Consider the following 24,441-nt stretch of genomic DNA (forward strand, 5'->3'; position numbering starts at 1 on the left):
AGATCATAATAGAAGATCCCATTTCCTGTGAGTCCCTCTCCCCTCGCACCTTTCTTGTGTTCATTCTTTTAGGACCACCCTCAGAGGCTTTGGTCCATACTTCTGAAATGCTCACTTCTCTCTCACATGTGCACACAGCCTCGCTGACATATGGATGACTCTGTGTTAAGATCTTGTTTCTCCATCACATTCATCCCTTTAGACGTGTGAGGAGGATACAGGGGTGGGAATAGTCAACAGAACATGGTCTCTGCTGTCAGATATCCCCGCGTTCAATGCTTCCCCTGCCGATTGTCAGCTCCAACCCTGGACAAGGGGCTGAGCTTCTCCGAACCTCAGTTTCCTTTCGATGTCACAAGGATCTTTGAAACATGCAATTCTACTCAGATCGCACGTGCCATTCCAATGGGTGTAGCAATTTCACAAGAAGGACCTGGGTTTGGGTCCCTCCTCTTTGTATGATGTTGGCCACCACTGTCTCCATTAACCCTTTGCTCACCTTACTATCTCAAGGTGTGCATGATCACTTATAGTTGAGCCATCAAGAGCTTGAAAGAACTAGAAAAGAATTCTGATTCTGCACATTACTTAACGAACGAGAGAAACATGCTAGCCCCCCAGTACGTGAATCAGCCTGCCTCTGCCTATCCCAGGGGTAGACGCACCTCAGGGGTGCCTGGGCCCTGTGTGCCACCCTCACAACACAGGAAGTGCAGCAGATAATTCTGGCTGTGGTCGCCTGCTTACTAATGGTCCACCCCCAAAATGAGTGCTCCCCATTGTTGGAGAGGATATTTAAAAAGTACCTCCCAGTTAGTGGGAATTGGATAAGTGTTTTAAGGAAATCGGGAATTCTGTGACTATTCCCAGTGAAGTTTCTCCAGGTTCGTCGTCGGGCCTAATGGCCCAGCCTGGCCTCCAGCCAGTAAAATGCTCCAGAAACAAAATCCTGCAGCAACTATCAGTGTGGAATTTACCTATGTTTTATTTCATTATGGGGGGCCTTTCATGAAAGCATGCATTGTTCAATGAGAACATTGATCCTTGTGAATGGCAAGAAGATAACTCCTGGTCGGCTTGAAATGGTCACAGATCACGTAGCCAGGCCAAGGTAAATTGAAGCGAGGAAGGAAAACGGAATGGGGTCTCTGAGTACAATGAAAACGGTGGCTCCACACCCAGGTGGGGAGTCCCGAGCATAATCCCCAAGGCAACGGAAAGCCGTGGGCCAGGTGGAGGCTGAGAGGACTGCAGGAAACGCAGTGACCGCGGAGATCTCCGGACGAAGGAGGAGGCCCTGCTGGCAGAGCGAGCCGGCTCCTCCGCATGGCTGCATCCTTTTCCATCTTTCCATGCCCCCTGGAAGGCTTGCTGTTCAGCGGTGGGGTGGCGCTGACCCCAGGAAAGGCCTCGCAGGACATAGGCAGGAAGGAGGAGAGAAGCGTTGGGGTACTAATTCCTTTGGTTCCTTTAAGTGGGCTTTTCTTCAAGACATTCTTCTTCCAGGCTCTAGAAACTGCTCTCTCCCCTCCCCTCCCCTGAAGGCTTAGAGGCCTGAACACCTCATTTGTTTATGGCACAGGGCACTAGGCCATTTCTTGCATGATATACTCTGTCCCCATGGGTAAATCGTCCTTTTATGGAATCCACCTAAAGTTCTTCCATGTTGTGCAGGCGACCTGTTTCCTGCTGGAACCCGGACTGATGAGTTAGCCATGCAAAGAACGAGTCTCACTGGGTGGCGATGTTGACGGAAGGAGAGGCCCAGAAAGAAGGGGTTCTTTCTGGGTAATGGACAGTCTCAATAGAAGACAGAGGAGTGGAGAAGCCAGGTTACCCAGTGGGGCAAAACCCCAGGCAGAGTGAATCTGTCGTGGCATCTGGGAGCTGCCATCCCCCTTAGACGCCCTGGTCCTTGGGAATACCCCCGGGATCAAGACACAGCTGCACAAGATGGTCTGCCTGGATGGGTGGGAGTGTTTACAGTGAGGGCAAATTGAGTCCTATTTATATGTTAGTGACATCTGAGGACTTCACTGCATAAAGGCGCAATCAAAGAATTGATGGTGGATGGTTGAAGTGTATATAATCTTGCAAGAAGCCATCGGCAATAAGGCTAGATTGGAATCCATCCATTTCAAAAGAGAAAGTAATATTTGTTGAAGGTCTACCAGGCAGAACAAGTGCATTTTCACGCACACAATCTTATTGGAGCCTCACAGCAGCCTGGGAGTAAGATAGTACTATTCCCACTTTAGAAGGGAAGAAGTGTGTTCAGCCCAAAGAGGTAATTTGCCTGGAGCTATGTAGCTGCCCTGTCAGGCAGTTCCAGTCTTTCCTATGTGTGTGTGTGTGTGTGGATGGGGGTGGGGGGATATGAGTTGGAATCCAACAGGCGATGGAGTTTGGGGACAGTGTTTGAAATATAAACCCACGACCATGGAATTGATTCCAACTCATAGTGACCTTAGAGGGCTGAAGAGAATTGCTCCTTCGGGTTTCTGAGGCTGTGCACGTGTGTGACGATACAACGCCTCAGCTTTCTCATATGGCTGTCCACAGCACCCTTGTGGCTGGCAGTTCTCTGCAGAACCCCTATGATCAAAACGAATGACCACCGCTGTTTTTGTCACCATCATCAAGGACTTACTTGACCACCCTATGTGCATATGTGGATACGAGCTGCTATTTTACAACGCGCTCACTTTGAATACTTCAAAAAAGAAAAAACAAAAACTGGCTTTGACCCAGGTACTTGAGTCTTGGGGTAATTCATCTAATTGCCTTAGTTGTGATTTTTAGCATCTCTAAAATGGGTCTAATCAAGCAGATAAAATGAGACCTAGTAGCTAAAAATCACGAAGAAGGAGGAAGAAACAGAGGAGGAGGAGGAGGAGAACTTGCCATCTAATTAATTCTGACATGACTAGCCTATGTATTCCTGACCTTTTACACGTAGATCACCAGGTCTTTCTTCTGAGGTACTTCCGAGTGGATTCAAACCAAGCTTCAGTTAGCAGCTGAGCTCTTAACCGTGGGCACCACTGGGCAACCTCCTAAGACCTCAGCTTTTAACGCCGAACACACATTTCTGTAACTGTTGGCGACTATTTCAATGGCAAATGTTCCAGGGCGGACATTTTAAAGACTGATTTTCAGTTTTCAAAAGCTATGTCTTGGTTCATTTTCCGCGGCGATGCTCTGCTTGGAAGAAACAGACGTACGCGTGCCAGCCAAAGAAGGTGAATAAGTGGAGGCGAGGGAGCGGTGACCGTGGAGCGCGCTGTGCGCGTGTGCGGTGGGTGCGCCTGCTCCCTCCATTACCAGGAAGCTTGAGCTCGCTCCAAGACTCCGCCCCCAGCTCCAAGTCCAGGGGGGCAGGGAGAGTTCATTTTGCACCACTGACATGGAATTGTCACTAGAATATAATGACGAGTTTTCGCAATCTGGGAAAGTTCTCATTTGGAGAAAAGCTTTTATTTTTAACGATTTCTCTTGAAACAGAAAAACTTAATCAGTATCAAATCCAGTTGATTCAACAACAGTTGAGTGAGGGAGTGGTATGGATCAGATCTGGGTTTGAAAGACTTCCTTTCTTTAAGATTTATTTAAAATATTGAATTGTCGTTAGGTTCTCTTGATTTAATAAACCAAATGAAAATGGTTTGAATAAAACAAAACACCACCTTTCTCAGGCTTGGGATAAGAATTCCTTTCAGGAGCTCCGGAGCAGCCAGCTGGGAGACACCCTGCCCAGGGTGTAGTCTCCAGATTTTAATTTTCCGAAACTGGAGAGTAAAAGGCAGGAGAAGCTACCACCCTGCCCCTCTAGCAGTGAACTTGGAAGGGGAACTTAACTGGATGGAGTTCTGGAAAAGCTCCCAAGAGCCACCGCTGGAAATCAAGGGGAAAGGTGTGGTGGGTTGAAGGATGGAGGGCCAGGGAAGCGTGATTGTGCCTGTAGCCAAATCAGCTGTTTTTGATTCCTTGTTGCCGACTAATGTCTAAGCATCCGCAGTGTTTTGACATCTTATCCCCATCGCAATGGTGCTGTTCCAGATCCCACATTTTAATGTTCTTTTTTCAGTTTCCAAGGAGTCCTGGTAGTAGAGTGGTTATGAGTTGGGCTGCTAACATCAAGGTCAGCAGTTCGAAACCACTGGCCACTCCTGTCAACAGTTCACAGTTTTGGAAACGCACGGGGGTGGTTCTGCGAGCGGTTTGGGAACCCAGATCAGTCAGTGTGCGTTGGCCAAGTGTGAAGGTGGAAAGGGAGATTGTAGAACACCCCCGCCCCCGCCCCCCCACTCACCCCCTAAGTCACGGGGGCAGAGGACAACTTTGAATGAACTAGAAGCCCCGAGAAACCTGCGCACTTGGAGACCGCTTTGGGGCCAAAGAAAAACAAGAAAACAAACTAATCCCTGCCTAGCAAAGTATCAGTCAGCTCGAGAAACTAGCAAAACCTGGGCTTTCAGTAAAATCAGGAAACAATGGAGACATTGTCTGAGTTCTTTCTCACACTCTCGTCTGCACGCCGCCCAAACTCAGCCCAATTTTATCGAACCCAATTGATTCACGGGAAGGAAAACCTCAAATGGGAAGCGGCACAATAATGATAGGAACTCTCATAATGCTGACTCTCGCAGGCGTAAACCATTCTCCCCGTCAGATTGGTTTCATCAGAGTCAAACCTTTCTGCACAAGCCCCTCTCCAGCTCCCTGCCCCCATCCCAGGCTGCCTCTTGCAGCACATAGCGCCCAGGACAAAGGGTGACGGTGGGGTAAGGGGGTGGAGGGGGGTGAAATCTGGTAGAATTTCCCTGGAGGGAGTCCTGTGGGGTCAGCCCCAGAGGTCCCACTGTAATTGGCCATCCACCCAAATGTAGCGGCATCCCGCACATCTTTGGCATCCCATGAAAGCCCTGTTCCTAGAGGTCACTGGAGGGTCCAAATAAAAGGGAATTTTTGTTCATGAACACAGGAAAGGCGAACTCATCCCAGGATCAGGTTAACGGGGCCTGGCTTGTTAAAATATAACACGGGCTGGCCAGAGTTTGAAGTGTTATTGGCAAGGGCCGGGGACAGGGGAGAAAGCCAAGCACGGCTCACCAAGCAAGCCCTCCTGGCTGTTCGGAAGAGCTTTCCTGGCCCGTGGGGCCTGTCTGACCCACCTCAAGGGCAGGAAGCCCACCTGAAGCTGATGGGAGAAAGTCTGGGATGGTTTCTGTTGCTGCCCCCACTCCCCAACCCTGTGCCCCAGCTACCAGACTCTAGTTCGAAGGGAGTGAGACCTTGGGGCCGCTTTCTGCTGCGCAGGCTTGGGAACAACGGCTAGCAGTTGCTCAGAGCTTGTAGGGTGTTGACAGGCCTGGGCCGAGGGGAGTTGGGGAGGGAAGCAGAGAACGTGATGCTGCAGAAATAAGACCACTGCGGTCCTCTCTTATCACCAAAGGGGCCCCAGCAGAAGAAAGCTCAGCTGCTGCTTGTTTCCAAAGGAAATGCCTTCTTACACCTCAGCCCAATCAGGGCCTTTAGGACACATAGGCTTGCCTGATCCAATGGGGGATGCCCAGTTATATTTGAATGTCAGGGAGATAACTAGTCATTTAAATAAAAAAATACATTTTTTAAAAGCATAAACATGTCTTACATTTCACCTGGGATATGTTTATGCTAAATGTTATTGTTTATTTGAAATTCAAATCTAGCTAGGCATCTTCTCTTGAAACAAAGCAAAAACAAAACACTTGTCCTTGAGCCCATTCCAAATCAGGGGACGTGTGTGTCAGAGAAGCACCGGGCTCCCCAGCCTTCCCAAGGACTGGTTTCAGGGAAGGAACTGGCCAAGCCTTTCTTCCCAGGCACCTGCAGGTAGACTTGAACATCCAACCTTTTGGTTGATGGTTGGCAGGAATTTGTACCAGTCAGGGACTCTGAGGCAGGGTCAAATCTGTGAATGAGCTGGGGTATTGCTCTGGGATTGTACTACCAGAACCAGCAAGCACATAACCAAGTTCACGGCCATTGAGTCAGTTCTGACTTATAGCCACTCCAGAATGGAGCTGCCTCTTTTGGGGTCTCCAAAACGATAAAGAAAATCTGATCTTTCTCTCATGGAGTGGCTGGTGGATACAGCTCTGTACTCTGTACACTAGAGGATTATGGCCAGGTAGCCCTGGTGATGTAGTGGTTACAGGTTGGGCTACTAACCGCAAGGTCAGCAATTCAAAACCACTAGCCTCACTGCAGGAGAAAGACAAGGCTTTCTACTCCCTAAGAAGTTACCGTCTCAGATACCCACAGCGGCAGTTCTGTCCTATCCTATAGGGCCACGATGAGTCAAAATTGACTCTAGGACAGTGAGTTGGGTGTTTGAGTATTTTGAGAATACATGGCCAACGGGAGTTTTGGAGTTTGGGGAATCCGTTGAGGAGTGAATCAACAAGGAGAGGGCCTGGTGGGCCTGTCCCAACCTCATGAACCCCTAAGGGTGTCAAGGTCAGGCACAAGGAAGTCGGAGCTTTGAAGTAGCAGAGACACTTGTCTGTGGACCTCGAAGGCGCAAGTGTCCATGTTTGCGGAGCGGGACGGGGGTGATTCCGTGGCCGGGAACGGCAAGCACCCTCTAGGAACTGCAATGGGCTCAAAGCAGACAGCTGGCAAGAAACAGAACCCTTCATGCACACAGCTGCAAGGCACTGAATTCTGCCACCCACCTGAATGAGCTTGGGGAGGGCCCTGAGCCTCAGTCCAGAGGAGCAGAGACTCCAACCCCAGCGGGCCAGGCTCCTGACCCCGAGATCAGCACTGCGTGGTGTTTCAGCTGCTGGATCTATGGGCCTCCGCTGGTCAGCAGTTTGATGATCTGTATCCGATGACCCTGCTACAGGCAGCAAAGACAAGAGATGTATGAAAGGAGGTGTTGGAGACACTGGGTTTAGCAAGGACAGGCAGGCAACTCTTAACCTTGGCCACTGGTGCCCACATGCCTGGCAGGTGGGGTTGACCGGACCTCCCAGGCTCTCAACCACCAACCTGTCCATTTAGACCTGTAGAGACATGAACACCAGGGCCACGTGCTCCTGCCCACTCTTCTTTCCCTGGGGGAGTGGGGAGGACAAGTTTGTAAGATGTAGTTGCTGGTTCAGCTAGTAAGCATGCGGTATTGGCCTGAGCCCATTATGCTCCGGAGCTGTAGAAACATGTGTGCTTCTTGTAAGGAGAAGTGTGTGTGTGTGTGTGTGTGTGTGTGTGTGTGTGTGTGTGTGTGTGTGTGTGTGTGTGTGTGTGTGTGTGTGTGTGTGTGTGTGTGTGTGTGTGTGTGTGTGTGTTAGGGAGGACTGGCTGGGCTGGGCTGGGGGGGCAATAGGTATGAATATATAAACAGAGACGTCAAGGCTGTGCCGGTCTAGAACTTTCCTGGGCATGGATTCAGGTTTTGTTCCAATCGTGTAAACAAGCCCTCAGAGTCTAAAAGAAAGTTGGATATCTTTTGTCAAGGGGTCAGAAGACCTGGTGTTGCTTTTCCATCCGCCAAATGTTCTTTAGCTCACGGCTTCTCCTCCCTTCTCTTTCCAACAGCCCTTCTGCCGGCCTGGCCTCACGCTGCCCTTGTAAGTGGCCGGAGGAATCTCTGAGGTGTCAGCCAGGCAGCATGGAGACATTCTCTCTCATCCCCTGAGTGTCTGGAGATGTGAGTTTAATGAGCGGCATCGACCTTTGAATTATACAAATGGACCTCTTTAGCAATCACTTCCCTCCCCAGTCCATACCCACCCTCAGCTTTTAATCTTCTCAATTATATTTCCTTTCCATTGATTACTACTTTGCTAACTTTCAGATTGAACGGGCAGTAAAGCCTCAGCCACACAGGTAATGCAATTGCTCTCCCAGCCTGACGCCTACCTTTTACCTCCTGAGGGGCCTGCAGTGCGCCCCCCCTTCCCAGCACCTGCCCGCCCTTTTGGGTCTTGGCAAGTCCATCGGCCATCAATTGATTTTGCAAAATGGCCCCTTCCCTCCAAAGATCCGTGCAGTCCTGGCTAGGCAGATGGGATTTCAGTTCCAAGCGCCAAGGAGCAGAGATGTGCTCCCCCCACCCCCCACCCCCATGCCATACCTCCCCCCATTGCCCCCCAGCAGCTGCTGGAGTGTGGGAAGGGTGCTCGCAGACACTGGCTGTTGATGGCGAGGTCTGGGAGTGGGCAGGTGACAGGCCTGTTCCCACCTCTGCTCTGACTCTTGGAGTGACCTTGGTTGAACCACTTAACTTTTTGTGCTCACCCCTCGGTGCCATCTGCAGGAGCGCGGACAATGGCACTTGTCTGTGGAAGTGCTTTGAGGGCTACTGGCATAAAAGATGCAATGTGAACGACGGGTGCTGCTTCCCATAAAGAGCCTCTTGTTTCCATCTGCAAGCGGCCCCAGCTCAAGATGCAGAAGAGAAATGGAGGGGGTCCCTTGTTATCTGAGGGCACTTAGAAATCCCTTCTGCAGTGGGGGGCTCCGGACAGCCGTCAGGAGATGAGCTTCATGAAGGGCATGCTGGGACCTGCCTCCCCCATCCCCAGCCCCCTCTCGCAGAGTTCAGGTCTCGGGCCTCAAACTGTATCAGAATGGCCAAGTTCCCATGGCGGCAGAGGAACTGGTTCTCCATGACCCATGGACTTGGTCGCCAGGGGGAGAGAGAGGGGAAGTCAGAGAAGTTGGGGGACATTTTTAAAACGGGAGGGTGACTCACTCACTCTCTCACTCTCACCCTCACTCACTTTCTCACTCTCACTCTCTCTCTCTCTCTCTCTCACTCTCACTCACTCACTCTCACTGACTCTCACAAGAAACAACAAAAAATAAATAAAACGAGAGGCTGTTCTGCAGAAATTCCTTAATACAATTTAGGTTCCTCCAACCGAAGAGATGAATTGACAGCTTACCAGGTGGAAAAGTCTGAGGGTCCTGGAAGCTGGCCAGGTGGGGCTCCTATCCCTTCCTCCCTTGGCAAGTGGCTGTGCCCTGGCACTCACACTCCTTCTGAAGCTTCCGGGGTCAGCTCTCTCTCTGCTTGTTTCCCTCTTTCTCTGCTACTTACATTCTACACACGTGGTTCAGGATTTTCCTCTTTTCTGTTCCTCATTTCCACGACTCCCACTTTGCATGCCCACCTCCCTTCAGCCCTGTCAGAGAAGCCCCTCTCATTTTGGTTTTCCTGAGGATACACCTCTTTTCCCAAGATCCCCTTGGGCACTGCCCCCCCTCCTCGTGGCTAGTCTCACATCCCTCTCCCTGTTTTGGCTCCAGGCCCCAGTCTCTCCAGGGTCTGTTTTTGCACTCCTCTCAACCTCTCTATTTCCCCCCCTGCCTTTTATCTTCCCAACCTTTCTTTTTGGTTGCTTTCTTGACTTTTCTCAGATGATGCTGCTGCAATTTATCATGAGCATCCAGTAACACCGTCACCTATTGACCAGGCTTCTTGGAGCAGCACTGAAGCAGTAGGGTTTTTGAGGAGGCAGGAACATAAGAGGATGGACAGGATGAGATGGAGTGGACCTGCTGTCAGCCACTCATCTATCTACCCATCTGTCATCCATCCATCCCTTCACCCCTCTCTCCATCATCCATCCATCCTCCCACCTACCTCGCCACTCAAGCCTTCATTTAGTCATTTATTGATTTATTTGTTCAACAAACCTTTGAAGAGAATATGCTAGATACTAGGAATTTGTGTTAGGCCAGGTGGACTAGAGAAACACATCCAGCGACAGTCATAGATGTGTAAGAGAGCGCTCTCGATCCAGAAGTAGTTATATATTAGGAAAACATCCCAGTCCAGTCCAGATCAAGTCCGTAAGTCTGGTACCATGTCATAAGTCCCTCTTCAGACTCATGCAGCCACACGTGTGTGATAATGCAGGATGCAGGAAGATCACAGGTCGGTTGGTGGGTGCAAAGTCTTATAGATCCAGTGGCGGTGGATGCATCTCCAGGGCTCTGACTGCCATCAGCAAGGTGGGTGAAGCAGAGAGAGGAGGAGGGGAAGTTCCAAGATCCTCCTTAGGAGAAGACCATGCCCACCAGGAGGTCCCATCAGGCTGTTACCTGACAGACTAGACTCCACCCATATCTTCTTAGGGGTGCAAAAAAATGATCACAGCATTGAACTAGGCCCTCGAGAGAATGTTGATCAAATGCATGCATGGGGCCTCATACAGGGCTCAGTAAGAGAGTCCAACATAAAAAGTCACACAAGTGGAAATTACAACTTGTGTAAGTCTAAGGACGGATGGGTGGTACTAAGAGATCTTCTTATTTGGGAACTGACACCCTTAGGAAGGGAGAATTAGACTGAGATCTGAGTTCTCAGAGAAAGGGACATGCAGAGAGTAGGGACAGCGTTGGAGAAAGCCTTCCCTTCCTTTTCCCTTTGCCAACCCCGGACTTTAGTCATTTCAACATTAACCAAACCCAAACCGAACCACAGCCATCGAGCCGACGCCAACACACAGCGATCCTATAGGACAGGGTAGAACTGCCCCCGTGAGTTTCCAAGACTCTAAATCCATGGGAGTAGAGAGCCCCATCTTTCTCCTGGGGAGTGACTGGTGGTTTCAAACCACTGACCTTTCAGTTAGCCACCTAGCGCATAGGCACTATGCCACCACATCCTCTGATATGTACCCGTGGCTTTTCAAGTGAAGGTTGAGCTGATTCTGAAGCCTGGTGACCAGGCAGGACTTTCTTCCAACATGTCTCTGGGAGGACTCCAACCTCCAACCTTTTGGTTAGTGGTGGAGTGCATACACATGTGTACCACTCAGCGCATGCTGACTGGGTGAGGGCTGAAAACCAAATCAAACCACACCGACTGCCCACGAGTCGATTCCAACTGCACAGTGACCCTGGAAAGGGGTTTTTGAGACCATAAACCTTTTGAGACGACCTCCTGTGTCTCCCCTGGAGCAGCGGGTGGGTTGGAACCCACGGCCTTGCATTTACCAGCCTAACCATAGCATCGCCAGAGGTCCTAATTAGACAAAGGCTTATAGAGTGCGTGTGTTTGGGTGTGGGAGGGCATTGGATACGTAAAAGGGGGAGACATGAGGGAGGGCACCCGGGAGAGCAGCACTGACTTCTTGTGGTGCCAGTGTTAGTCCCAGAAGGCTGCGAGAACAGTGCACCCTCCTCCCCCAAAGTTAGCTTATCCAACAGGCTGCTCCTTCCCTTCGAGGACTCTGCTTCCTTAGACTCGAGAGACGGGGCCGTTCTAAAAGCCCAGCACCTCCCTCCTCCTTTGCATCCACTCTGGCCACAAATCCAACTCAGCCATTGGGTTTCATGGCTTGATGGCTTCCTCATTGTGATTGGAACTCATCTTCAATGGATTCACGGTCATGAACTTGCCGACAGGCTCTTCCCTGAGTGAAGCTACGGGAGAGTCACTTTTCAAAGGAAAAGCACACCGACTGGTGACTTCAAGTTTAGGGACATCACTGTTTGGGTTTGTCTGTTGGCCTCTAAATTTAAATGCTTTGTTGGCCAGTCGCTAACCAACACGGCGTTTGGCCAAGACCTTGTTTAGGTTGGCCAAATGTATGTATCACAAGCAGTTTGTGTGTTTCTGGGCGTGTGTGTGTATGTGTGTGTGTGTGTGTGTGTGTGTGCATGTGTGCACCTGGGTCTGTATATGTTATGAACTCCAAAACTTTTGAATACAAGGTTATGTGCTCTTTTTGCACATGCTTCTGGCCAGGAAAACAGGCCACTGGCAGGCAGGGCATCTGAGCACACTAATGACTTTGCTCTCAAGCCCAGCCAGCCCTGCCCAGCCTGACCCAGCCCAACCCAGCCACCCTTTGGTTTACCTCTACTTGACATTGATCTCTCTGACCTCTCTGAACCCCTGCCTTACTGAGTTGAGAATGAGCAAGGTGGCCCCTGAGCGATGAAAGGGACTCTGGGGACAGCGAGTGTTTTCTGGGTCACCTTGGGCTGTAGAAGCAGAGGACGGACCGCATGGGGCAAGGACTCTTCTCCCAGCCGGGTCTCGAAGGGCCCGAGGCATGTGTGTCTGGGCATTAAGCAAACAACTCCCTTTGTGTTCTCCCCTCGTATTATTTGCCCAAACAAAAGGCAGCTGCCTCGGGAGAAAAGTCCAATTTTTCCAGCGTTTGCCCCTTTCCGCGCCCCCAGTCCCAGCATGCTTCCCGACTCTGCGCCTTTCCAGAGCTCCGGATCGGATTTCTAGGCTGCAGGAACTTGGGATTTGCTGCTGTTGAGTGTGACAAGCACCTCCTGCCTCTCCCAGGCCTCTGGCCCACCCCGCCCTCCAATTAAACATCAGAGCATGGGTCAGAGAGGGGCAGCCACACCCATTTCAAAATTTCCAAAATTCCCAAGGATTTCCAAAACCTGTAAACCTGTGAGTCAAGAAGCATTCCCTGCGGGCCTCCAAGTTTGGAGGGGAATCGGAGCGCCGGGAGCTGGAGCACCCACTTCCTTGGGAAGTTTGGGAGTCTGATCGTCCGTCTCACAAAGGGTTGCTATTTCATTGAGAGGCGTTCTTTTGAAAAGACAAGGCTTATCAAGCTGAATCTCATTAGGATATGGTGAAATATGCTAACCAAGAAACCTAAATGATAGCGAATTTAATCTTCCCCGGAGGTCCTCTGGGGTCAGACTCAGTCCTTACCTGCCCAGCACACTCAGGATTCTCCTTCACGTCTTGGGGCAAATGCCACCTTCCCAGGGAAGACGTCTGGGCTTCCCAACCCCACGAACCATCTTCACTAGGCAGAACGAGTGCCATCCTGCCAGCAACCCGCCTAGCACGGCCACATCACAATCCTTTAACTTTTTGTTTGAAAATAATGCCAGAATTTCAGAAAAAGTGTAAATGGACCATCAAGGCTTCTTGAATGCTGGTGTTTCTCAACCTTTTATTCATTCCTGCCCCCCCTCACTACCCTCCACCTCATGAAAGGTTAATACCACAGATATTCCCTATACCAGTTATGCACTGTAGGTTTATTTGTGCTTCGTGCATTGGTGCTGTTAAGTGGATTCAGGCTCATAGTGACCCTATAGGACAAAGAGGAGGTCTGGCGGGGAGTGGATTGTACACTGGGCTGGGATCCTCAAGGGCAGCAATTAGAAACCAGTAGCCACTCTGCGGGACAAAGACGAAGCTCTCGAGTCCTGTAGAGAGTTACAGTCTCAGAGAGCCACGGTGGCCTGTAGGGTCACTAGGAGCCGGCATGGACTCCATGACAGTGAGGAATAGGAGAGAAAAACAGCTCCTTAGGGTTTCTGAGACTGTGAACCTTTATGGGAACAGACAGTCCCATCTTTCTCCCAGAAAGCATTCGGTAGGTTTAAACCACCAAACCATCTGGTTAGTAACCCAATGCTTAACACTCAGCACCACCAGGACTCCTTAAACATGAAAACACAAAGGAGTTTTGCCTCCACAAACCAGTTTTCATCTTTTCGAGCGTGCTGTTGCCTGCAAGGACCACGGATGCTACATACCCCTTCACCAGGTACTCTGACTGTAAATACGCAAGCAAATAAAGTCCCGGCTAATGTAAGAGACTTAGTTAAGGTCATAGTAAAAGTCCCTGGCAGGATTTTAAGACGAAAATCCAGGTTGACCTCCTAGTCTGAAAAATAGGTTTTTTTTTAAATGACTTCATTGACAAGATTGAAGACGAATCAGATAAAAATGTTTTGTTCCCCCTTCTTCAAAAGAAATATTCTGCAACCACTTAAATACTTCCTTCACCTCGATGGGAGATGATTACAACTAAATATGGAATTCAAAGTGTGAGGCCAGGAAGCAGGGTGCTGGTTGCAGACGAGGAAAATAGGGGCCAAGTCAAGGCAGCGGTGGCTCGGAGTCCTCTGCAGTGCTGGCCGTGTTGGGGCAAGGGTCTTCTTTCCGAATGAAGGTATCCGTGAAGTTTCCTTAACAGCGGGGCTCTGACTTCCACCTTGTGCCTCCTGGCGCAGGACACAGCGCTTGGTAAAGTAGAGGGTCAACCAAAGGAAGGCGATGGCCTGGATGAGCTGATTGACAAGGCACGGCGACACGGGGCTCAAAGAAGGGCAGCAAGGATGAGGTGGCGCAGGACCGACCGGGCAGCATTTTGTCCTGTTCGTTGTACACGGTCTCTATGAGTCGGAACCGACTCCGTGGCTCCCCCTAACTGCAGCAGAGCTCCCTCTGAGCATTCCTTTTCATGGTCCAGGGTCAGAAGGGTCCCAATGGGTTCCTTGTAAAAAGAATGCATAAAATAGGCCAAGCTAGCTTACTATCTACTATATTGCCCTAGCTAACTTAATGGACGCATAATTCTGAAGAATACCTCCTATAGTACATTAGAATTTCCTTAATGTTTTAAATGTTTAGATTTACAGGCAACAGCAAAAGGAGAGGCTTAAAACTTGGCTGATTAAAACCTCTTAGAATGTGCTTCTATTCTGAGAGAGATGTAAGCAGTCAGTTTAGGGGAGACAAGGATTAGCCAAGCAGTGAATAGCTCTGAACTCTGTAGATCCAGGGTCAGGGCTTAGGTGGATTTACATGAAGTAAATACAACATGCAACCAGTCCAGTAAGCCCCAAACAATTGTTGGTGGTCCCTAACTAGAAAGGGACTAGCTTATTTGATTGTTTGAAGAAAAGAATGCACTATCAGGGTTGGAGAAGGTGCATGAATGACCTGTGGTGCTTATCACGATGCTTTCTGTCGGTCCAGTTGTGATGAGAAGCAGACTGCAGCAGGCTTCTCCATGTCAGGCAGCTCAATATAAAGTAAACAAACTCCTCACCACTGAACCAACAGCTAACAGTAAGCCATAGAAAACTCCTAAAGAACACAGATTTGGACAACAGAGGAACTATGACGTGTCGAGGTCCTCCTTGGTCTTGATCTATACTTCACTCGATGATGGAATGTGCCTGCAAATGGTTTTGTGATCAAGGTATTAACCAGTGTATTGTTGGGCACTCAGCACTGTCGTCTGGTGTTTACTAAGCTCATATTCTGACTTTACCAGGGGACAATCGCAGAGGAGAGCTGTTCTTAATAACATACTGGCTATTTTCACTTCTGGAATTATTCACTCTTCATAAACAACTAGAAAGTGGAATAAAATACTCATATGAAAACACTCTTCCATATGTGGATATAGGCCAATATGTGGCATAACAGTTGAAAAATGACAGGGTAAGAGTAATGACTGATGCACCAAGTGGTCATCATGGTAACCCCAACGTTTTGCCTGTAGGCAATTTCGGTATGGAACTACAGGTGCAGGGACTCAAATAGAGCAAGGTGGTCTCACGGAGTCCAGGCACCAGAGATGAGAGGCTAAGGAGACCTCTGTGGCAATAAGTCCCAGAGTAGAGTACAGAGTTGATACAAGGATTGCAAAGAGAAACCGCCTCAAGAAGAACTGGTCAATGCTCATCCATTTCAGGAGATAACATACGATCAAGAACCCATGATCTGGGAGGAAGAAGTTTAGACTGCAGTGAAAGCATTTGCCACAAACACGATTCCAGGAAGTGATGGGATGCCAATTGAGATGCTGTAACCAACTGATGCCGTACAGGAAGTGCTCACATATCTATGCCAAGAAATTGGAAGATCTGACAAACCGGCTTTGTGGCCATTCTAAAGAAAAGAGTCCCAACACAATGTGGAAGTTATTGACCAATATCACATACAAGCAAACCTTTCCTGCAGGTAATGAAAAGCAGCTGTAGCTGTACATGGACAGGGAATGACTAGAAACTCAAACTGAATTCAAAAGAGGATGTGGCACGAGGGACGTCATTGCTGCCAATGGATCGTGATGGAAAGCACAGAAGACCAGAGATATTGACTTGTCTTTCATTGGCTGTGCAAAGCAAATTGTGGACAACATTGCAAAGACTGGACCATACAACACACTTAATTGAGCTCATGCAGAACCTGTAGAAAGACCCAGACGCAGCTGTTAGAATGTAGTTTACAACTGTCAGAGGTGTGCTGGAGTTGTGTGGTGTCAATTTAAGGATTAAGAGTGTAGGGGTGGAATCTAGGCTGTCAATCTGGAGATAGCCAATGAGACGCCTGTGGGCATGGCCTTCTCCTGAGAATTCTGGGAAATCTGGTACTTCCTCCTTGGAGGCGGAAGACACCTCTCTCTCTCTCTCTGATACTCCCTGGGAGACACTGCAGAAGACAAGCCACATGGATGCAACCAGACCTCTGAAGCCAGAGAAGCCACAGAGAGACCCTGCCAGCGCTGAGATGCTTACAACACCACTGGACCCAAAGACGTTCTACCCACTGGCTTGTGATCGTCCTTCATTTGGCTTCATTGCATGTGTTTTGTTAGTCTGAAGAGGACTTTATAGATTGGTATCAGACTTATAGGCTAATATCAGACTTATCAGACTTACAGAGATCTGGACTGGGCTGGGATGTTTTCTTAATGTTCAATTGCTCTTGTATATAAATCTCTTTCTTATATACATATGTGTATCCATGGATTTGTTTCTCTAGTCTACCCAGACTAACACAAGTTGTATCCTTTCAACATTCATAGTCAATCTGTATACTGAGAAAACAATCCAAAAGTTGCCCTATATGAAGAAGAGTGTGGCATCAGGAGTGGAGGAAGGCTTATTAACAACCTGTGATATGCAGATGACACAACCTTGCTTCCAGAGAGTGAAGATTAGAAACGAGACCACAGCCTTCAGTATGGGTTCTACCTAAACATGAAGAAAACAAACATCCTTTCCATCGGACTAATAAACAACATCATGATGCATGGCAAAAAGATTGGGGTTGTGAGAGATTCATTTTGCTGGAATCCACACCCATGGAAACAGCAGTCAGGAAATCAAAGTATGCGCTGCCTTGGGCAAATCTGCTGCAAAAGACATCTTTAAAATCTTCAAAAGCAAAGATGGCCCTTTGACGGCTAAGGTCCGCCTGACCCAGGTCATGGTATTTTCAATTGCCTCTATATGCATTTAAAAAAACAAACAAAACCTGCATAATAAAAGAGAAGAACTGATGCATTTGAATTGTAGTGTTAATGAAGCATACTATTGACTGTCAAACAAAGCCAGCTTGGAAGAAATACATCCTGAATATTCCTTAGAAGTGAAGATGGCAAGAATTTGTGTCACCTACTTTGGACATGCGGTCAAGAGAGACCAGTCTCTGGAGGAGGACATCATGCTTGGTAAGTAGAGGGTCAGTGAAAAGAGGCAGACCTTCCGTGACATGCTCGACACAGTGGCTACAACAATGGGGACAAGCATAGCTACTATTGTGAAGGTTATGGATACAACCACCATGAACCCCAGCAGACTGTATGCCACCTAACAATGACAACAGTCTGCCGAAGTCGAGTATTAGATCTTTCCTCCTGGTCTATCTTTGCCTGAGCGCTCAGTGGAAACCTGTCAATGTTGGGGATCCTGTTGGTACTTGAAATACCGATGGCATGGTTTCTGGCACCATCGCAACACGCAACACACCAAACTTACAGAGGCGTGGGGCACTCAGTGCGACCACCATAAGGCTCACTGTGCGCCAGACGACCATAAACACAGAGGTGAACAAGGCCAGAGTCCTTCCTGTAATGAGCTCATGCAAGTCGTGCTACAGAATAAGCTTCACGGATTGCTTGGCAAGTAATGATGAAAGACAAGATAACATAAAAATTCCTAGATAAAGTGAGGATTGGTCGGATAAACGAAAGCTGGCAGTCGAATACTCAGGGCCCTTCAGGGATCAATGTTCCTTCTCAAATTTCTGAGTGGACTTTGAGAGAAGGTACCAATGTCCCCGAGGAGCTCTGCACTCTTCTAATTAGATAAAAATGCCTTTCTTTTTATTACTGTGGTTTGATTTGGCTCACGGAGGGGTGAAGCACCAACTAAATAAATCAAACCAGCTGTTGTCAGTCCCAACGCATCACCCTCTCCATGTGTTAGAGGCCTGCAACTGCCCCACGGGGTTTTCGGGGCCGCCATCTTCATGAAAGCGGAGCTCCAGGCCTTTCTGCCACAGCACTACCGGGGGTTGGTTAGAGCCACCAACCTCCTGTTAGAAATCCTGCCCAATAAACTAGGTTAGTCCTCCAGGAGCTTTGAGGTAGGCGTGAGAACCCACCAGGATGCAGGAGGAGAAAACGTCCAAGGATCCTAAGATTCCTGTATCTGTTGAGGTTACCCAGGAGGTGAGTGCTTTAAAACCACTAGCCAGAGTTCAAAGGGTGGAGGGATTGGATTGGTTGGGGCCAGACGCAGCCTGTGAAACCACTCAAACTGGGCATCTCTGAAGGCTTTCTGTGACACCAGACGCCTCCCACGGGGCACCCCGAACTCTCTGGTGACCCCGGAAAGCTATCCCTGAGGGAGGGATGAGTCCCTGGAGTCCTGTACAAGCCTTTGGGTGCCGGGTTTTGTTTGATTTCTCTCCTTTAAAAAACGATCACCAAATTCCAGTCATTCTTTGAATGCAACATCCATTAAACCCAACAAAGATTCTCCAAGACAAAGAAAACAGCACGTAGGGGGCCACACGCCAGTAAGGAGTACATGACCTTCCCTTGCTGGGACACTGGTATTTTAACATCAATAAACTTGTGATATCGAATGTCCCATCAAGGCTCCCTCACCAAGCAGATCCAACAGTTGTCCTGGGGCAGAATCAAACTGGCACGCAGTCCCAAATGATGTGGGGCGCCCACAAAAACAGATGCTCAGATTCCTCTCCCTGTGCAGGACAGCAGGGACTAGGGTTGTGTGTGTGTGTGTGTGTGTGTGTGAGAGAGAGAGAGGTGGGGATGGGGGGTGGGGTCGGTGATGTGGGACAGAGGCCACTGGGGTGGGGTGAGGGTGGGAGTGTCTGCCCTGGGCTGTGGGACTTTTCGCTCACCCTTGGAAAAACACAGGCACATAGCACCCGTCAGAAGACATAATCCAGCCACAAGTCTTGATCCCAGGTGGAAGACACGGAATCCGAAAGCCCCTCCTGTGGCCAGGTCCGTAGCTGATCCAAGTGGGAGCGCTCAGGGCAGCGAAGCAGAGTGAGGGCCCAGCCAGGGACATGGAGGAGGCCTGAGCCTGGCCCTGGTGGCCCGGTCCCCTTCTGCACCCACTCCGGGGCAGGCCACGGCACCACCACCACCACCGGGTTCAGCATCACTGCTGTGGAGCAGCGAGCGGAGGCCAACGACGAGCAAAGGGAAAAGTGATCTCCAATGAATTGCAACATTTTGCTCTCTCTCATCCTGTTCAGGTGGCGACTGTAGCCAAAAGGGGACCCGGGCCAGCCCGCGGGTGGAGGAAAAGCTGGGGTTTCGCCCGCACAAACTCGCCCGGGAAGGAGTGGGAGTCAAGTCCCAGGGAGTCATTATTCATGAGGCTCACGTGTAGACCTGGGATGGGAGGGGTATTTGCGTGGAGATGCAGGGGGCCGGCTGGTGGGTCTGCTGGGCCAAGGGGGCGGGCAGCTCGGAGCGGTGTCCCAGGCCCCCAGGCAAGCCCGGCACACACCTGCGGCCCACAGCCCTGCTCCCAGGGCGGTGCTCCAGGTGATTTATTCTCCCTGGAGCTTCCCCGGAGGCCGAACTTGGGGAGCAGGGTGGGGAGGACCGCGCTCCCGCGTCTGCGGTCCCTGCTGACCGCCTCCCCAGCAAGCGGAGTCCAAGAACTGTCTTGCATGAGTAATACGCCTGCTCGCTTGCTCTTTTGAAGAGCTCAAAGCACCTAACAGACAGGATGTGCTGCACCCTCTCCAGGCCCCGAGGTAGAGTCAGGTTTGATCCCTGCTATGCTGTAAAAAATGGATGAGGAAGGACAGCCCAGAGCAATTGCGAGTGAGCCGGGGCAACAGGGAGCCGGCTGGGGAGTGAGTCTCTTATTGAGGCAGAAACACTGGGGGATCCCCGCACCGCCCAGTCACTCAGGCCATGAAACAGACCCCCAGCTGAGGGTCTTGCCTCAGCAACCAGCCATGTTGCATATGTGTCTGATAGATGCATATGTGTCTGTTGACCTGTCTCTCATAGCTAGCAAGGGCTCTGGGGGTTCTCTGCTAAGAGATGCTACTTGCTTGCTGTTTGTTGTCGGTTGGTTGGTGGTATACAGAGGGTTCTGTCTCCTAGCTACCCCATCGATGGACGACCGAAGGAAACGCTGCCCTGTCCTGGGCCATCCAAACGATTGTTCTTATGTTTAAGCCTATCTATGCAGCCTCTGGCCCCCATTTCTCTGGTCTCCAGCAAGGATGCTCTTTGGGGGGGAAAAAACCATATGCGCCAATCTGATTGTGTCACCCTGGTACTGAACCATTGCCTGTCTTCTCACACACCTCACAATCATATCCAAATTCCTTACCAGACTTAGAAGCTTTCTGTCTGTTCCACCTGCCATATGAAACTTCCTGCTTTTTTAATGCGCCATGCTTTTTACCAATGACCCATCCATGCCTTCATCTGTTCCCATACCCAGCTGGCATTTACTGATTACCATCCAGTACACCAGGGGCCGGTGGCACACGATGCCCGCCTAGACCAGGGTAAGATCAAGACTCGTGGAGTCAGCCTCTGTCTTGAAGCAACTTCTCTCTCTGCCTATAACTCCCTGCTTACCTCCTTCACCAGCTCATCCATCAGTGATCTCCTCTTCCCGTCCCTCCTGGATGGAGCAATCTCCTAGTACCTGGTGCTACGTAATTGAGTGCTGGCTTTTCCGTCTAAGTCTGTGACCTTTGGGAGGCAAGGAGCTTTGTCTTTTTCATATGTTGGTCCCCAACATCTAGTAAAGAGCCCTGTGTATGGCAGGGGACTGCAGGGGTTTCACCATTATGATTGGTTTTGGCCAATGGGATGTGAGGAGTATGTGTGTGGGGTTGGCGGGGGAGTAGCATTTCTGGAAGAGAAACTTTAATAGTGGCGGGCCTGGTCTTCTGTATGTTGCATCTGGAGCTCCTGTAGCCATCTTACTGCCCACGTGGAATGATCTTTAGGGTGAGGCTGGTGCTGAGAACAGCAGAGCAGAGAGATGGGAGAACCCTGGTTGCTTTTCCTTTGCCCTGGAATACACCAACAGTAAATGTCTTATATAATAAGACATTCTGAGTACGGACCTCTCCTCTCTTCCTCTCCTCTCTCCCTGTCTCTCCGCCTCCTCTTTCTTTGCTGCCCTAAGTTTCCCAACTGAGTCAGAGCTCAATGCTTCTGTTTCAATGGACTGAGTCCAGTTGACAGCATCTGGTATTAATTGTATTTATTTACAAACCTTACCTGTCCTGCTACACGATAGGCCCTTCTCAGGGAGGAAATCCATTGTGTCCAAACTTGTGTGACTACGCTTCTCTCGATCTATGTTGCCAGGTATAGAGCAAGGAGCTCCGATAAATGTTTGCAGACCTGTATTGAATGGAACCGAATTGAAGTCTTCCATGACTTTGATGTCCTGCCCCACTACCTGGTCCTCTATCACTCTCTTTGTACTCACCGTTTAGGGTTTGGTTCTGTCCTTTGGTCCCCAGGTTCTAAGTCCTGTATTCTTCAACAGGATGCTATGTTCCCAGAGCACAGCAGGGCAGTCTCAGAGTTTTTGATGCTGTACACAACTCTCAGCCTTTTCAGGCCTGAAACGAAACTTCTAATAGCTGCCTGACAAGCTACTTTGCCCAAGCATTGGTTGCACAGCACTGAATTCACACCCATGTTCAAAAGTAGGAGGGGGCTTCAAAAAGTTTATGGAAAAATGGAATGAAAAAATAATGAACATTTTCATGAGCTTTGTGAGGCCCCTTCATATCGACGAAAGAGTGCCGGAAAGCAGGACTTTTAAATGTAGTACATCAGTGTTCCACAACCAGTGAAAATCTTCCCAATACAGACACCATAATGGTTTAGGCCTTGGGTTGCTAACCACAAGGTTGGTGGTTCAGACCCACCAGCTGCTCTGCTGAAGAAAGATGCAAGTCTCTGCTCCCTTAAGGATTTACCGCCTGAGGAACTCACAGAGGCGGTTCTACTCTGTCCTGTAGTGTCCGTATAAGGCTGACTGGACTCAATGGCAGCGAGTTTGGTTTGGTTCCCCAAGGAAGGCATTGTCCTCCCAGGGCTCAGGGAAGCGGAGAGGTGGAGCTACATGCAGACTCACCAGCCATCCTCTGGGCTATAAGCCATTCAGAAGAGGAAAGAAAACGCTCTCTCTCTTTCTCTTTGTTAATGGAAAATTTTCTTATTGCAAAAATAATTCACTGTCATAAAGTAAACAACAATTGGAACGAGTGAAGTAGCCAATCACGGAGAGAGACACTCTTCAGGGTCTCTGTAGATTTTCATGTTTATCTTGCCATTATCTGACTCATGGTAACCCCTCTTAGAACAGAAGGAAGTGTTACCTGCCTTGTGCTGTTGTCACAATTGTGGGTGTGCTCAGATTCACGGTCGTCACCTCTGGGCATTGTGAGTACTTCCCAACCTGGGAAGTTCATCGTCCAGCCTTAGATCAGATCATAGTCTCTTGTGAGCCATAGGGTTTTCATTGGCTAATTTTCAGAAATAGGTAGCCAGACATTTCTTGCTAGTTTGTCTTAGTCTGGAAGCTCCACTGAAAACTACCCACCCTGGGTGACTCTACTGCTGGTTGAAATAGGAATGGCAAAGCCATCAAACCACCACGATGGGATAAATTGACAGATGAGTGGTGGTTTATGCACATAGAAACATACATTCTTATGCAATAGGATCATATTATAACACTATCTACTCTATATATGATGTCATTATGTATATTGACATATCTTATCCTCACTGTAGTTTTCACTGACTGCATACTATTTCTCTGTATATGGACGGCATAATGTTTCAGAAGGCAAAACCCAAACCTGCTGTCATCTATAGTCCATTCTGACTTACAGGGACCTTGTAGGACAGAATAGAATTACCACATAGGGTTTCCAAGTTGTAAACATTTACAGGAGGAGACCCTCCACATCTTTCTCCTAATAATCAGCTGTTGGGTTTGAACCATCAACCTGTTGGTTAGCAGACCAGAACTTTCATCACTGCACTGAATGGTTCAATGTCTTCTTCTGAAGGACAGTTCAGTCCTCTGAAGTTTTCGCTCCATAGAAATAAGTCTTGTAGTAAACACCCAGGTTCATTAATTTTTTGCAGGTGTTGAATTGATTTCTGCTTAGGGAAATCAGGGAGGATTCTAGTGAATTTTAACAGTCTGGAGGGAATGTCTAAACCAGGATAAAACATACAAAGGATATTCTGAGGTTGTAACTGCACCTTTTGGGTTTACCGAGTAGGTAGGTTTCCATCTTGAGTAATGATTGGCGTTGTCAAGGATTGCCTCTTGCTTGGATCCACAATCAATGCTCATGGGAGTCGAAGTGAAGAGTTCAAAGGGCACATTTCATTGGGCAAATCTGCTGCACGAGTCCTCTTTAAAGGGTTGAAGTGGAAAGACGTCACTTTGAGAACTAAAGTGTGCCTGATCCAAGCCATGGCATTTTCAAATGCCTCCTAGGCGTGTGAAAGTTGGACATTGAATAAGGACAACCAGGGAAAAAAAGATGCATTTGGCTAATGGTGCTGGTGAAAATAGTACAATGGGTTACCAAAAGAAGAAACAGACCTGTCTTGGAAGAAGTACAGCCAGGATGCTCTTTAGAAGTGAGGATGGTGAGTCTTCATCTCATTTATTTTGGACATGGTATCAGTGAGGCCAGTCCCTGGAAAAAGGACATCACATTTGGTGAAGCAGAAAGGCAGCAAAAATGGAGCAAGGCCCTGGACGAGACGGAATGACAGGGTAACGGGAACGACGGGCTCATTGTAACAGCAACAACTGTGGGGACGCCACGGGACGGGCAGTGTTCCATTCGGTGGTCCTCAGGGTCACTAGGAGTTGGGACTGACCTAAGAACAACAGTATCTTGGGGAACTGACTCAAAATAAGATGAAAGGGCCGTTTCTAAGGGGACGGCTGGTCAGGTGTAGATATTTTGAGTTCACACTAATATCAAGGCACCTAAGAATCAAGATTTCAGTTTTAGCTGGGCATGGAAGGTGTTGGGTCAGCGTGAAGGTCCAGCCTTTCCAGGAAAGATTGGGGAAACTAAGGCACCTGAGAAGGACCTCTTAAAGGATGATTCCACAGAATGTTCTGGATCTGAAAGGAGTCAGCGGAGTATGGAGGCACGAGTTCCCGATCTCTAAAATGGGTTCGATTTCCACACCCTTGGGTTGTGATGAGTTAAAGCAAAATGATGAGTGAACTTCCACGAAGTGACTGACTACTAGATTCTGCTTTCACTGGCTAAGGACGTTCTCTCTGGTCTCCCCAGTCCTGGTCCTTGCAGCAAGTCTTCTCAGAGTTGCTCGTTTATCGGATGAG

This window comes from Echinops telfairi, unplaced genomic scaffold (assembly GCF_000313985.2).
Source record: "Echinops telfairi isolate 266 unplaced genomic scaffold, ASM31398v2 ScPeMD7_25;HRSCAF=90, whole genome shotgun sequence".
Classification (NCBI taxonomy): Eukaryota; Metazoa; Chordata; class Mammalia; order Afrosoricida; family Tenrecidae; genus Echinops; species Echinops telfairi.